Here is a 15390-nt window from a genome sequence, read left to right as displayed (position 1 = left end):
CGCGCGCTACATCAACATGTCAGCGCATAAAACCCGACACCCCTCGAAGGGAAGTGCTGATTATTTTTATTTTTTTAGTGTATATTGATGGTTTGAGGCTAAACCACTAAACCTCTGCGTTAGACTCATCCAGACTTAGTTTGATATAAAATATATTTGAATACAAGCAATACAACTCAGTTGTTAAAGGGTTTGTGTGTGTGTGTGGGGGGGGGGTGTCATAGAAAAATAATCAGCAATTTAATGGTGTGAAGTGGAGTTTCTGTTCCCATCCTGAAACTGATCATTTCCCAGTGTTTTATTTCTGCACAGCTGCCAGTGGCAATTTATATATTCCTCTGACATTTCTTTATGAATGCCAGATCATTAGTTTTATCCATTTATAGACATTTAAATATCTACAAGACAATATATTTCCTATATTGACCTACATTATAGGAAGTATCAATCAGTCCCATGGCAGCCTCTGGGGTTTGTTCTACCCAAGCAAATAAAAACAAGAGTAAGAAACCAGAAGTTTCAAAGGTCTCAGCCTTTAACACTTTCCTTCACATTTATGGCATTTGCCAAACACTTTTATCCACAGCTTCATCCAATTATCCCATTCACACAACCAAGAAGTTGAGGGTTAAAGGTCTTGCTCAAGGGCCCAGCAGTGGGAGTTTGGTGGTGCTGTGCCCTTAACACATGACCTTCTGAGCCAACATCTTAACCACTGAGCTACCACCTCAACGAAATGTTCCACTGATGGGAAACTACTCAGAATAAGCACATTCATAGATTTATAGAATGCAGCAATTCTAAATATATTATGTTTACATCATTTGCCAAATGTCCTTATCAGAGTAACTTCCAGTTATCTCATTAATACAGCTAAGAAGTTGAGGGTTAATTGCCATGTTTAAAAAAACCCTGCAGTGGCAACGTGGTGGTGCTTGGATTTAACTCAAAACCATCTGATCTTCAACATCTTGTCCGTTGAACTCCCACTTCCAAAATGATGTGAATCAACTCTACTCAGAATGAGCACCTTCATATAAATCTTAGATTAGATTTATAGAATGCAGCAATATAAAATATTCAATTTCAAAATATATCAAATTTAAAGCAATTGCCAGAAACTTTTTGGCAAATTACAATTATCATATTTATACAATTGCGTAGATGAGGGTTAATTTCCTTGCCCAGCAGTTGGAGCTTGGTGGTGCTCGGATTCAAACAAATGACCCTCTGATCAGAAGGGCAACTTCTTAATGACTAAGATGCCACCTCCCCAAAATGTTCCATTGAGGGGAAACTATACCGTGAAGACTCCTTCTACAACTGTCAAATACATTATGTACACCAATCGAGTAATAAAGTTGTTATAACCTCAGAATGACCAAATTCATATAAACCCATTAAATTATATATTTTTTGCTATACGCCAGAGACAAGTTCAGTTATCTCATGTACACATCTGAGCAATTGAGGGGGAAAGAGCATTGCTCAAGGACCCAGCAGTGGCATCTCGTCCACTGAGCTACCATATCACTATACAACTTAGCAGAGGCCATTATCCAAAGCAACTTACATTTATCTCATTCATACAACTGAGCAGCTATTAATTCAGGGGCCTTGTTTAGGGGCCCAAGAGTGGTAGATTGGTGTGACTCACAACCTTAAGCCCCAAAGTCCAATGCATTAACCACTAAGCCATCACCTCATACTTCGCTGGTTATATTAGTATAGCTACTACTTGCCCAGACATGCCCAAGCCAGAAGATACCCATAGTGCAGTTGCCCTTCCTCAGAAAGCCAGACATCTCCTGATGTCCATTTCAGTCTTTTTACAGCAATTAGGAGAATAAAGGAAAGCGCTACCGACCACGACACAGAGAGCAAATCCTGGAACAAATTTGCCAAACTGCAGCACCAACAGAGTGCTGCAGAGCTCCCAGTGCCATTAAGTCAACACACGTACGCACACAATAGATGGCCATCCCTATTGTGAAATGGAAAATCGCATTACTTTTTATCAGATTGTGTCATGTCTATTGTCCGGGGAAACCGGTTAACACGCATTTTACACTTCATTAACTTGAACATACCTTTGCGCGCGTTTCACGTGTGATTTTGATATTAAAATATCAATATCTCTGCAAGCCCACGAGGGTCAGTTTGGATGGGCAACGGGCCAGCAACAGAACATTTGGATGGCATCCAGTAATGCTCCTGGTGCAAACAACGTGGCAGCTGGTGGATTTGTCATAGTAAGTGTTGCGCATCCACACATACTACGATCCATATGTGTGTTTGTGTTTGGAATAAAGGAGGAAAAGATGGTGCAGAGTGGATGCTATGGTGTCTCTGCATATAAAGGTACCCTAAGTATTGGCAAAAAAGCTGGATTAAAGTGGTATATTATCTACTCTAATTGGTCAGAAGGTGGGGATTAATGTTCTATTACAGCACCTCTGAATTCTGACTGCAGCTGCAATTCAGACAAATCTTCAGGGAATTCCATCTCATACTACAAAATGGATAGTCTGGAGATTTAGACCAGGCCAGGAAAACAGATTAATAGTGAGGACTGAGGCAACACTGGGACTTCATTTGTCCGGGTCTGCCCTACACTCGTGAGCCCACGCTCGTCCGCATGCCTGCTGCCACATTCCTATTTACTGTAAAGTTTATAAATTTTAGTTTTAGTTATACAATTTAGTTTTACTAAATGATGTACTGTAATTTGTAAAATTATTAATATTATTTAAGACTTCTGGGTAGGCTAGGCAGTGGTCTCCAACCTTTTTTGCGCCACGGACGGGTTCATTGTCAGACAATATTTTCACAGAATATTTTTCTTCTCCCATTAGGGGTCGCCACAGCGGACAATCCGCATGTTTGATTTGGCACATTTTTTTACGCTGGATGCCCTTCCTAACACAACCATCCCCATTTATCCAGGCTTGGGACCGACACTAAGGCTTGTGCAACCCTAATGGCTGGGGTCGGTTCTCTGACCGGGGATCGAACCCGGGCCGCAGCGGTGAGTGTGGCGGATAAATACAACAAAATAAAATGATACGACCGGCATAAAAACTGGTATTTTCTAAATATAATAATAAACATAAATCCACTGTGTTGTTTTTTGTTCATTTTGCTCGCTTGCGGGTTTTAATTTAGCGGTAATGTATTATGTGTTAGCATCTTGACATGCATCAAAAGTGAGTCATAGACAGATGTGGTGGAGAGAATCCGGTAATTTTCCAAAATTAAACATTGTTTAGAATCAGATAAATAAAATGGAAATAATGTAAGTTATGTATTCATTCTGTGCGGCCCGGTACCAATTGACCCATGGACCAGTGGTGGTCCATGGCCCGGGGGTTGCGGACCACTGGGTTAAGACATGTCTCACCTTGCAAAATTTTCAAGTTACGATTGGGCCATCAGAACGCCAAGTTTTAGAGGTTGCATGTACACGGAATTTGTCATGGTGCGCTGGTGCTATAAAAATATGAAAAAGCTATAAAATAAAACTCGGAAAATGAAGAAATACAGATAAACTATGAACTACACAGTGTGTGCAGGGGATGTAAAGTGTGGCAGTGCAAATGATAACGCAAGCGAGGTAGTTCATATGCGAATACGTTTAACAGCTGCAAAATGGTGGTCCCCGATGATTGTGTTGTTGAATGTAACTTGACGTAACTTCGCTCCATCTTAGCAATATTGTACGGCCCACACACCCGTATGCATCGGCGAGATCAGGGTTGCAGGAGGTTAGTGGCGCTGCAGAAATCGTGAACATCAGCAATAAAAAGAAAGGAGGCTGGCGAGACAAGAAACAAAGAAACGAAGCGAAGCTTTTGAACAAAAAGCTCCAACAACAAAGCGAGTGCAGAAAACCAGATGTACGAGGGGAAGACTAGAGAGGAAGAAAGCCGAATCAATGAGCAAAACAATGCTTTTTTTTTCTTCAGAAGTGCAATAGTAGATGCACACAACACAGCAGCTCTGATTATTGTGCGTGGCTAATTCATACAGAGGTAGAAAAACACATTCATCCCACTGTCACACATGCTCTCTCGGCGAGCTTTGAGAAATGAGCCGAGCAATTGCATGGGCGGTAAAGCAATTCCACAAAGCTCTCTCACAATATGACACACACTGAATGATGAAAGGCAGCCACAATGTATAGGATCGGCATGCTTGTGTGTGTGTGTTTGTGTGTGTGTGTGTGTGTGTGTGTGTGTGTGTGTGTGTGTGTGTGTGTGTGTGTGTGTGTGTGTGTGTGTGTGTGTTTGTGTCAGGACGTGTTTGCAACATGTCTCTGTTATTTCGGTCCAATTACATTTTGATGAAAATAATTAACAGCCTGATTAACACCATGTCATGTCTCAGAGATAAATTACCCCACTGACATGCTATGTAGTTATCACACCACAATCATCAGAAAAAAAAAATGAAGATCTAACAGGAAGCTGACAGAAATGATCAGCGATAGGCACAAAAACACACACACGCAATCAGTTGGACTTCTAAGTAGTGGAAATGGGGTGAGTGGAAACTGGGACCACCGGAATTGCAGGGTATCAATTAAGCATTTTGATTGCATATGCTTAATTCGTTTTAATACATTATTTATTTAGGAAAGTCTTAAACAAATTTGGTGGGAAAAATATGAAAAAAAAATAACGACACATCGAAAACCACCCATGCATAATCATTTATAAATTTATCTCAAGTGTTCCTGATTCAATGCACAAGTTATCTTCTGTGTGGATGTTTGCATGTCCAGTTAAAGTTTCTCTCTGTTTTTTTCTCCAACCAGCAGAGAAAATGCTGGTTGGTCAACTGGACCCTCTAAACTCTGATGCCTCGTTCTGTTTATATGCTTCAGATTCACAACGCAAATCCTGACCAGTACGAACCGGTAACTGAAGTTCATCAATGAATATCCTGTTTAGGAACCTTCAAGATTTCCTCCATTGAACCAAGAACAGGGCAGGTGATTTGCTTATTCTAAATTGCCTCTTGGACGAAGCGATTACATCGTCAGCAAGTCAGAATAAAGACCGAACATGAACTCCTAGAGGCGACGAGCAATCGGGAAGTTCTTTCAACAAGCTCGATCACCGAAAAAATGCCGAAAACGTTGCTGCATGATGATCGCCGGAGAACAATCTGCATGACCTCACTTCCTCACTTCAAGATTAGTCTCCTCCGGACTTTGCCCTCTTCCATAAGATAAAGACGCAGCTCAAAGGTCGCCGTTTTGACACCACTGTCTCATAGTTCAATCCTAAGCACGAGCCTCTCTAGACTGTAGAGTTTTACATTTACATTTGCATTTACATTTGCGGTATTTAGCAGACGACCTTGTCCAGAGCGACGTACAAAAGTGCTTTGAGTCCCCAGCAATGGACATGTACTTCCCATGTACTGAAAGGTTCTCTTAGGGTTTTCTGGTGTCCTACAACCATCTAAGAACATGGCAGTTGGTTGATACCTGGCTTAGGATCCATTACAAATGGGCTAAACCAGGCAGACAGACACATGGACAAACTCTATGGCTTTGGCTCTCTTATACCTGAGGCTTTTATGCACTGGACCTACATATTGCATTTTTACATGTTTAAAATGAGCAAGGAAAAAAGTAACTAAGATGACATAATCAAGAAATATTGAAAAGAACCAAGTCACAGGCATAGATGTCAAGTCAAGTCAAGTTTATTTCTATAGCGCCTTTCACAACAGACATTGTCTCAAAGCAGCTTCACAGAAATTAAGAGTTAAGCAGAACGATGTGTATTGATCCCTGATGAGCAGCCGTGGCGACTGTGGCAAGGAAAAATTCCCTTCGATGTTATGAGAAAGAAACCTTGAGAGGAACCAGACTCAAAAGGGGAACCCGTCCTCATTCGGGTGATGCGGAGAATACCAAGCATGTACCGGTATCCTACTGGATTTAAATAGGAATAAGACAATAAATACAATGTCAGCCATGCTGAATTTGCAATTTGTTGTATTGAAAGCATGAGCACACCCATGTAAAATGCCTTCATACAAGCCCATCATGTTGTGATCACATCCATATTTAAGTGAACCTGACAGGCTGGTCATGCCCCAGTTTGTCTTGAAGCGGGGCATCGATGGTCTCGTTCGTTTTCTTTTTCAAACCGAACATCTGGGAGGAGGGGGATGGAAAAAATCACCCAATGAAACAGTAGGGGTATGTCCAGCCATGCTGATCCAATTTAAATATGCAAATGTTCTGTGTTGCAGGGAGGGGAGATGTTGAGGGAGAAAAGAAAAAAATAAAAAGAAAGGGAGAGCATCCTAATGCAATTGAACATTTACTATTGTTTGGCCTTCAATTAAGGATTTAATTACACTTCACAACAAGGTGCTACGAAAGAACAGCGCCAAGAGGCATGATCTGATGAAGGAACAAAAACCAACCAGTGTAAACTCATGTTCAATCGGTTTAGGCACGCAGCAGTGCTTGGGAAACAAAGTCACAAGGAAAAGCAATAGCGAATAAGAATGAGTCCAGCTGGAGCTCCTCCAATTGTCTTTTCCCTAAAGCCTGGCTAATACACAGACAACCACAAAACGAAAAAACTGTCACAATGGATTTTCTGCACAACTATGGTACCAACGAGCTAAAGAAATTACACATTTCTTATTTCTTTCCCTGTTTTTTGCTGAGGTGTGTAAATCCATATCCAGACCAGCTCATTTTTACCCCCGAAGAGCAATTCACAAGCTTTTCACCATGATCCGTAAGCTGGAAATAGGTTGCCAATAATGGATTTGAACCATCCCATAAATGCTAATCTAAGGAGCTCGAATTTGTCAAAGCAAATCAAGCTTGAAATGAGTTCAGCTGGGCACACTCCTCCCTAAACCCTAAACCTGATCCTGACTGAGCCCACCATGCTGCTATTGTCTTCACCCGGCTCGTAATTAAACAGTGAACAAAGGCTTCATGGGACACCTCCTTTTTTAGGCGTCCACCAAACCCCACTTTACACAGAACTGTGAGGAGGGGGCGACCGGGATTGAAAGAGGATTTTGGAGGATTTTGGAGAGGTTTAGCACCCATTTCTCTTCAGGAAGCATCATGGCTAGTCTGAAAGTATGGCATTTTTATTAATGATAAAAATTAACCAGAGTCTTCAAATAGTGGTCTAATAAACGGACTCAAAAAACAGGTTATTAACCAAAAGAATGATAAAAAAAAAAAAATACATTATATGTAAAATTATGGATATGGTTAAAAACTTCTGACGGGAACTGATTTGTGTTGTGTTTTTATTTTTTCTTTCATTTAATGTACCTGATTTATTAATGAATAAAAAGATAAAAAAATTGGAAAATTGTTGTGGTAGAAGAGGACCTTATTGGAAAATCTTACATTCTAAGGGGATCACACATCACCCCCACATATCAGGGGGAGGCGGGAGCCTAATGGTTAAGGCAGTGGACATTGCATCCAATGGTCGTGAGTTTAAATCCCAGCCGCACCAAGTTGCCGCTCCTGGGCCCCTGAGAAAGGCCCTTAACCCCATCGCTGCTCAGTTGTATGAATGAGATAAATGTAAGTCATCCTGGATAAGGACATCTCCCAAATGCTATAAATGTAAATCATTGTGTTCCTAATACACTGTTCCATTCTTTTAATAGGTGCTTATTCACTGCAAAGAAGTATCGTTGCCCTCCCAAGTCCACGCTAATACGCTTTCTTTTGAAAACGCATATCTTCCCCTCCGTTTTGGCTTTTCGTCCACACTGAGACGGCGTATTTCAGTCATCAAAAACGTAGCTTTTTGAAAACGCTCTCCAAGGTGAATGAATATGAAGACGCTGTGGACCGCCGCTTTTGAAAACTGCTGACACAATGTTTGGATCATTGCCGCGACGTTTCAAAGACCCGGAAAGTAAAAAAAAAAAAAAAAAAAACGGCAGGCAGAAACGAAGGGGTTCGAAGCCCCGTACCCTTTGCTTGTTTTCAGATGTTTCGGTGTGGCAGAGCTCCTTTCAGGGAACACAATTGAAAACGAAAAGGTGGAGTGTTTTTAGATGGAAATGGCGTTTTTAAATTTTTTAAGTAGTGGAGGTGTAGTGGAGGTGTGGGCTGAACAATTCTAATTTATATAGGGGATCAGGCACTGGAAATAATTGTCAATTACAGACCAAGTCTATTTTAAGCAGCTCCGATAGGATATGATAGGATGCACAGAAGACAGAAGTCCTTTGGTAGACAAGGAAGTAATTGAAAATGACCCCCCCGCTGTTTGCATCCATCCTTAAACACAGCAGAGCTAAACACTGATGCAAAGGGTGTACTTGCATGCTCAATCGATTCGTTCTTTAATGACCTTGTCTACATGATGCAGTGCAGCAGTGCAGTGGACCAACAATATGCCGGGAAAAAAGGGTAGGAAAACATGGTCTGTCTCTCAGGTGGAAGCATCATGCAACGGCTGTCAGACTGGGGGGTCTGCATTGGTCGTCATTGGAGATGGAACATCTGGTGCGCTTTTCCTCCGTAGAACAGATTTAATTAATAAACATACAACAAGGTGACTTTTATGAAGATGTTTAAAATGCCGCTTGTATTACAATAAAGCTTTTAATTTAGGTGTCCAAGAGCTTAACTGAGGAACAATCAGAACAACACCATTACAGGGCACCGTTCACAGACATATTCATACACGTGTTCATTTTTTGTATGTCCTATGTGGTGATTCAAACTCTAAACAAATGGCACACTACTCAGAAGTAGACATAACTGTCAAGATTGAGGTATCATGGCATCGATGGAGGTAGTTTGATGCATTCTGTAGTCTATTCGAGTCATTCAGGTCAGATGCACTCATCCGTGTTTAATGGAGTCGACTGTAAGTTACAAGAATTCTAGACATGACAAGACATGAGCGATCAGGCAGGAAGTGTAGCTGGGATTTTTTTCCATAACACAGCTGGGTGATAGCAAAAGCAACCCGCAGGATGGAGACATTACAATGTCCTACGCATAGAAATGATAAAAATGGCTTGTGTGTCTGAATATGAGGAATGAGGCATATGCTAAGGTGCATCAAATAAATGGCCACACTTCAAGAACTCCTCAAGATTTATTATTGATTTTATTTTCAGAATAAAATACTATGCATGAACAGATTATGCCTGAAAGATTTTTTATCTTTTTTTTGTGTTTTTACTTAGTAAAGCTTAAAGTTGATTATTTTACCTTCAAGTGGAGCTCAATTACCATTAGAGGCATCATTTAGGCCTTTATTTTAGCTCTAAAAACAAATTTCTAAAAGGTTGTCCGGTAAAAAAAAATGCTCGATAATTACACTTAGGCTAATTTTGTTTCAACACATTTATTAACAACCTAATACCAATTTCTAAGAGTCTGCAGTTTTAAGTCACCACACGCTTTCCGAACATTATCCAGGACGGTTATTATTTTTTGGAATTTTGCTCTTTATGCAAAGTACTTTTTATTCAGAAGTTGTTCTGTAGTTTGATTTCGGGTTTCTCGTGATAATGATGCTTTTGGATCGTAGCTACTGTGTGCTACAAGACGGTCTTTATACGAATAATTAATTGTTGACGATACGCATGATCTTGATTTGAAAAGTAATCATGGTTTTAGCTTTAATGCTTCACCTCATTTTAAGATAGAATATATAACGATGACGATTCTGAAAGTAAAGTTTGGTTGCTCTGTTTTTAAGATTTTTTCACATAAATTAAAACGTTATTTCAAAAAATATTTCACAAGCTAGTTTTAAGTTCATTAGACTGAATTGACAACTTGGAATACATGTCCTAATGCTTATTTTAAGAAATTTTTTTCTTTTCTAAAGCTTAGATATCTTCTTAAATCATGCGCTTATTTTATTATATTGAGACAGGTATTTTTTTGCAGATGGAGAGATTCTTCTTGTTCATGTAATGCTACATGTGTTAACACACAAAACCTATGGCATGTTTTTTCCCCTCATTCACATTCAGATGCCATCGTAGTCAGAAATGAACAAATCTGCACTCTTAGTTAAAAGTCATGTCCCATTTCTTATAACCCAGTTTGGAGAATGTACATTATTAATATGACCAACTTTATCTTAAATAGGCTGCTTCACTCAAATAGAAATGAAATACAACCAACTACAAAAACACCCATCCTGCAAAATATGTATTCTTATTTACAGATTTATCTGTGTAAAGCTGTTTCGCAACAATGTACATTGTTAAAAGCGCTATATGAATTTCAATACATTACATTAGTTACCACTTTTAACCTAATCAATTCGGTTTCCAGGTAACCACAAAAACAGCTCCGCCCCTCCTGCCTGGTGAGCTGGCTAATGAATTCATCATTTGTCCATCCTTGGTTCTTTATTTGCCTCCGTCACTGAGTAAACAGTAAAACCGAATAATATCAGTCAGTCTGGAACATCAGTATCTCACATTTCCACCCCCTCCATCTGACTGATTGATTTCATTCATGATATGATTTCATTCCAGACCAGTGGCTGTCTCCTCGCGCCTGTGGCTTTCTGCACACCTCGGTGCTTTTGCGGGGACCTGTGACTCCTAATTCAATTCCCTGCCTCATAATTAATACAATTAGAAAGATATTTTGCAGCTCAACACATCGACGCCGCATCCGGTCAACCAATCCTCCGCAGAGTTCGGACTGTGCGGACTGGTCACGAGATCAAATCAACAACCGATCTCTCAGTGACTGATACGGATCGATGCAAGATGAGGGAAGTGGAGGAGAAAGTAAAGAGAAAGGAGTGGATGAGGTCAACGCGTGTCACGGTGGGGGGAAAAAAACTGTATTGAGTGGAAGATCAGCAATTTCACAGCATCACTATTCGTGTTCAAAAATGCATCTTGGTATTCCATTGTAAGAATTTGGGAAAAAAAGCTTGGAGAACAACAAACCCGCGAGTGCACTACTGCATTTTTTTAAGTATTTATAACCTCAGCTGCACTGTTGCCATCTTCGCTGTCTTCGCTTTGGTTTTGGTGTGCAAAGTTGACAAGTTTTGCATGACAGCAGGTGAGAGGCCAAGCTCATGAAATATTGTATAACATAGCAGCACCAGCTGGGGCTTCATCTTGTCTTCGTTGTGTGTCAAACTAAAGGTGAAGCTTACTGTACAGGAGTTGCTTGTTTGGCTTTGTAAAGAAGATTCGACTGTTTTTGTCTTCATCCAAACAGCCAAACATGATCGCAAAACCGGTAGACAGTCACCAAGACGGAATTCGATCCAATAAACTAACGTTGAGGTGCATAGAAAAAAATTCAAGAAAAAAGAAAGCTAAGCAATAACCGAACTTAAAGCAAAAAAACTTTCTTTCGGCTTCTCCCATTAGGGGTCGCCACACCGGATCATCCGTATTCATGATCCGCATGTTCGATTTGGCACATGTTTTTATGCAGGATGCCCTTCCTAAAGCAACCCTCCGCGTTTATCCGGGCTTGGGACCGGCACTAAGAGTGCACTGGCTTGTGCAACCCTAATGGCTGGGGTTGGTTTCCTGACCGGGGATCGAACCCCGGCCGCAGTGGTGAGAGCGCCGCAACCGAAATTAAAGCAAGACAAGGTGAAAAGATCCGGATGCATTGCATGATTTGGTAGTCTGTGTTTTAACACATGTGCGATATAACCAGAATTTTCAGGTTTTTAAGGGTGAACAAGGCCAGTTGCTACCCAAAAGGCTGATCAAATTCTTTGACAGTATTTTATTCAATTTTTTTTTATTTGCCAAGAGAAAACTGTAACAATAAAGATAAAGACAGATAGATCAAGATTTTAACACCCACACATTGCAAATATAATCATAGCTAGTTATAGATAGTTCACAAGGAATATAAAGCAATATCAAGTGAAAAAAAAATATGGTTACATAATGTTGTTTTGTACAAAACATAAAGACAAGAGCCTACCCATTTGTTTTATTTATTTTTTTTATTTTTCTTCTTTTTTATGGTTGACTTTCAGCCTCCTTCAAAAGTATTGGAACAGCAATTGTTGTTTTTGCAATACACTGAGGACATTTGGGTCAATAGAACCTCTTCGATAGAACCGTCTTTTGAATCAATTCAATATTACATGTTCCCATATGCAAATGTTGTTGTTTTTTTGCATCCCTGCTTTTTTCATCAGGCAAATGTATTTGCGTTCCGAATGGACGTCTCTTAATGGATCTTTTCTGGAACTGGAGAGAAAAAACAAAAATGGACCTGCATGTGCTGGAGAACCTCAGTGACAACAATTGTATCCCTCAAAGGGCTCTGCAGTTTAATGAGGTTGTCAGGGTTGGCTGGTAAAAATTTACTAACAGGGATTTTCATAATGGTACCACTGAGTTACTGATAAGTACTAGATCTTGTTTAGCCGTTCAATTCAATCTCATGTGCAAACACATTCATTTTAGCAGGATGTACCTTTTTTTTTTCACAAAATGCCTTGTCAATCTCATTTTCTGAACATTTACAAGCAAGACATGAAAACCAGATGAAAACGTACTCTATTAGCTTGTAACCAAGTGATCGAATTCAAAGCATAGGTGTAGTTATGACTATTTAAAGTCTTCTTCTTCTTCTTTTGGCTCCTCCCATTAGGGGGCGCCACAGCGGATCATCCGTCTCCATACCCCCTGTCCTCTACATCTGCCTCTTTCACACCAACCTGCATGTCTTCCCTCACCACATCCATAAACCTCCTCCTTGGTCTTCCTCTTTTCCTCCTTCCTGGTGGCTCCATCCTCAGCATTCTTATACCGATATACCCCATGTCCCTCCTCTGCACATGTCCAAACCATCTCAATCTTGCCTCTCTCACCTTGTCTCCAAAACGTCCTACATGCACTGTCCCTCTAATTAACTAATTTCTAATCCTGTCCATCGTCGTCACTCCCAACGAAAACCTCAACATCTTCAGCTCTGCTACCTCCATAGTTATGACTATTTGGAGTGTTTTGCATAATGGAAATGAGAGCAAGCTACTTGAAACTGAGAGTAAAAACCGAGATGAATTGACCCCGTAGTGATCAGGTGTGTGGGAGTGCAAATGTATAAACATATAATAGACATGACATAAGCATGAAGTGTGATTTTATTGAATCATTCTCACTCTGGAACCATTCTGCCACCCCTCCCCCTATTTTTAATGCCTCATCCTCCTGCTCTTCAAACCTCCACGACTCTCAGAATTCCTAGGTCTGACAAAGAGTGAGCATCAGCATTATTCCTTCCTAGATACAGTGTGTTTTTCGCTCGGGAGTGTTTCCATCATCCCTACACACACACTTAGAAATAAAAAACAAAATGTATATTGTTTATTGCAGCCTTGCTAAGGAGCATGATGTGATGCATTTTAATTCTCGAGCTGCTTTGCAATTCCAGATCTCGAGACCGGCGGGATTCCTCTTGCACATACACACAGATGAATTGAAATACTTACAGAGCTGCCTGCATTGCTAATCAGAAAATACTAGCAGACCAAAAGAAACAGACAACCCCAGAAAAAGCCTATATGTCAGTAGTCATATGTCAGGAAAATCCCCCGGATTAAGCAGAGATTCAAAAACGTAGTGTTTTTAGAAACAGTTTACATCAATATCTGCTGACAGGACAGGAAATGGCTAATATTTAGATCCGAGGTAAAGTGCTATTAGGTACATTTACATTTTTGACATGGTGTTTTCAGTGACATAATTAGCTTAACATATAATCAAATCATTATCATATACAGCTACATTCCTTCCAATTATCATTCAAATAACAGTCATATTACTTTACAAAATTCACCTTTGACCTGTTTTAGAGAACTGGTTGATCATTGGTTGATCTGACGCTGTTCACTCGCCTTAATTAGCGACATTCAAGATTCATCTGCACAATTGATTGATTCAACACGTTCCATAGCAATTTTAGATGACCGATTCTGACAACTGGTTTAACCATTTTGCATTCAATGACTCATCCAATGAACTGATGCTGAGACGTTTTGGGGGTAAAACCAGTACAATATATTTTGAACATAAACAACTGTTAATGTAGGAAACAGCAGACACTCGTACACACTCGATTAAATGAACGTACAAAAGCGTTCGCAATTCGATTAAAGCAACACGAAATGTTTTTATGATGAGCACAAGTGACTAAATGATGTGGAGGTCGAAAAAGACGTTTTGAGAATTTTTTTTCTGATCTGAGAAACGCTCCAAAGCGACTGAGAAAAACTGTAACATAAAAGAATGAGCATATGTCTGAGGAAAGGATGAACCATGTAACATAAATAAACAAAAGCCAGCAATTAAACCAATATATATATATATATACACAGTTGAAACCAAATATTTACATACACTTCAGAAAAAACTTTTATTTCTTTAATGTCATACATTAAATCAGATTAAAAAGTTTTCTGTTTTAAATCAATAAATATTAACATATTTTTTGCATTTGTTAAATGTCAGAATCGAGCGAGGGAGAATTATGTATTTTTATTATCACTTTCACCAAAGTCAGAAATATAAGTACACTTCCTTATTATTTGGTGGAATTGCCCCGAAACTGTTTCACTTGGGCCAAACGTTTTGGGTATCCGTCCACAAGCTTTCTACAATAGTTTGCTTAAATTTTGGCCCACTCCTCTTGACAGAACTGGTGTAACTGGGTCAGGTTTGTAGGCCTTCTTGCTCGCACTCGCCTTTTCAGTGCCACCCACGAATTTTCTATGGGATTGAAATCAGGGCTTAGTGATGGCCACTCCAATACCTTGACTTTGTTGTCCTTAAGCCACTTTGTAACTAATTTGGAGGTATGCTTGGGGTCATTGTCCATTTGGAAGACCCATTTGCGCCCAATATATAATAATATATCTACATAATTTTCTTTTTTTATGATGCCATCTATTTTGTAAAGTGTACCAGTCCCTTCTGCAGCAAAGCAGCCCCATGACATTGACAGACATACTTGACAGTTGGGATGGTGTTCTGAGGCTTCAAAGCTTTGCCCTTTTTCCTCCAAATATACCGTTTATCATTATTAAGACCTTCAAGCTTCTTAAGCTCAGAATGGAATCATCTGGAGGTTTTTTTTTGTTTAAAGGCACTATAAACTTAGTGTATGTATACTATTGACTTTGAAGAAAGTGATATTAAAAATACATAAAAATTCTCCCTCGCTCGACTCTGACATTTAACAAATGCAAAAAATATGTTAATATTTATTGATTCAAAACAGAAACATTTTAATCTGATTTAATGTATGACAGTAAAGAAATAAAAGTTTTTGTGTTTTTTTCTGAAGTGTATGTAAATATCTGGTTTCAAATGTGTGTGTGTGTGTATATATATATATATATA

This window comes from Silurus aristotelis (genome assembly GCF_946808225.1).
Source record: "Silurus aristotelis genome assembly, chromosome: 6".
NCBI classification, from domain to species: domain Eukaryota; kingdom Metazoa; phylum Chordata; class Actinopteri; order Siluriformes; family Siluridae; genus Silurus; species Silurus aristotelis.
This window is presented reverse-complemented; position numbering follows the sequence as displayed.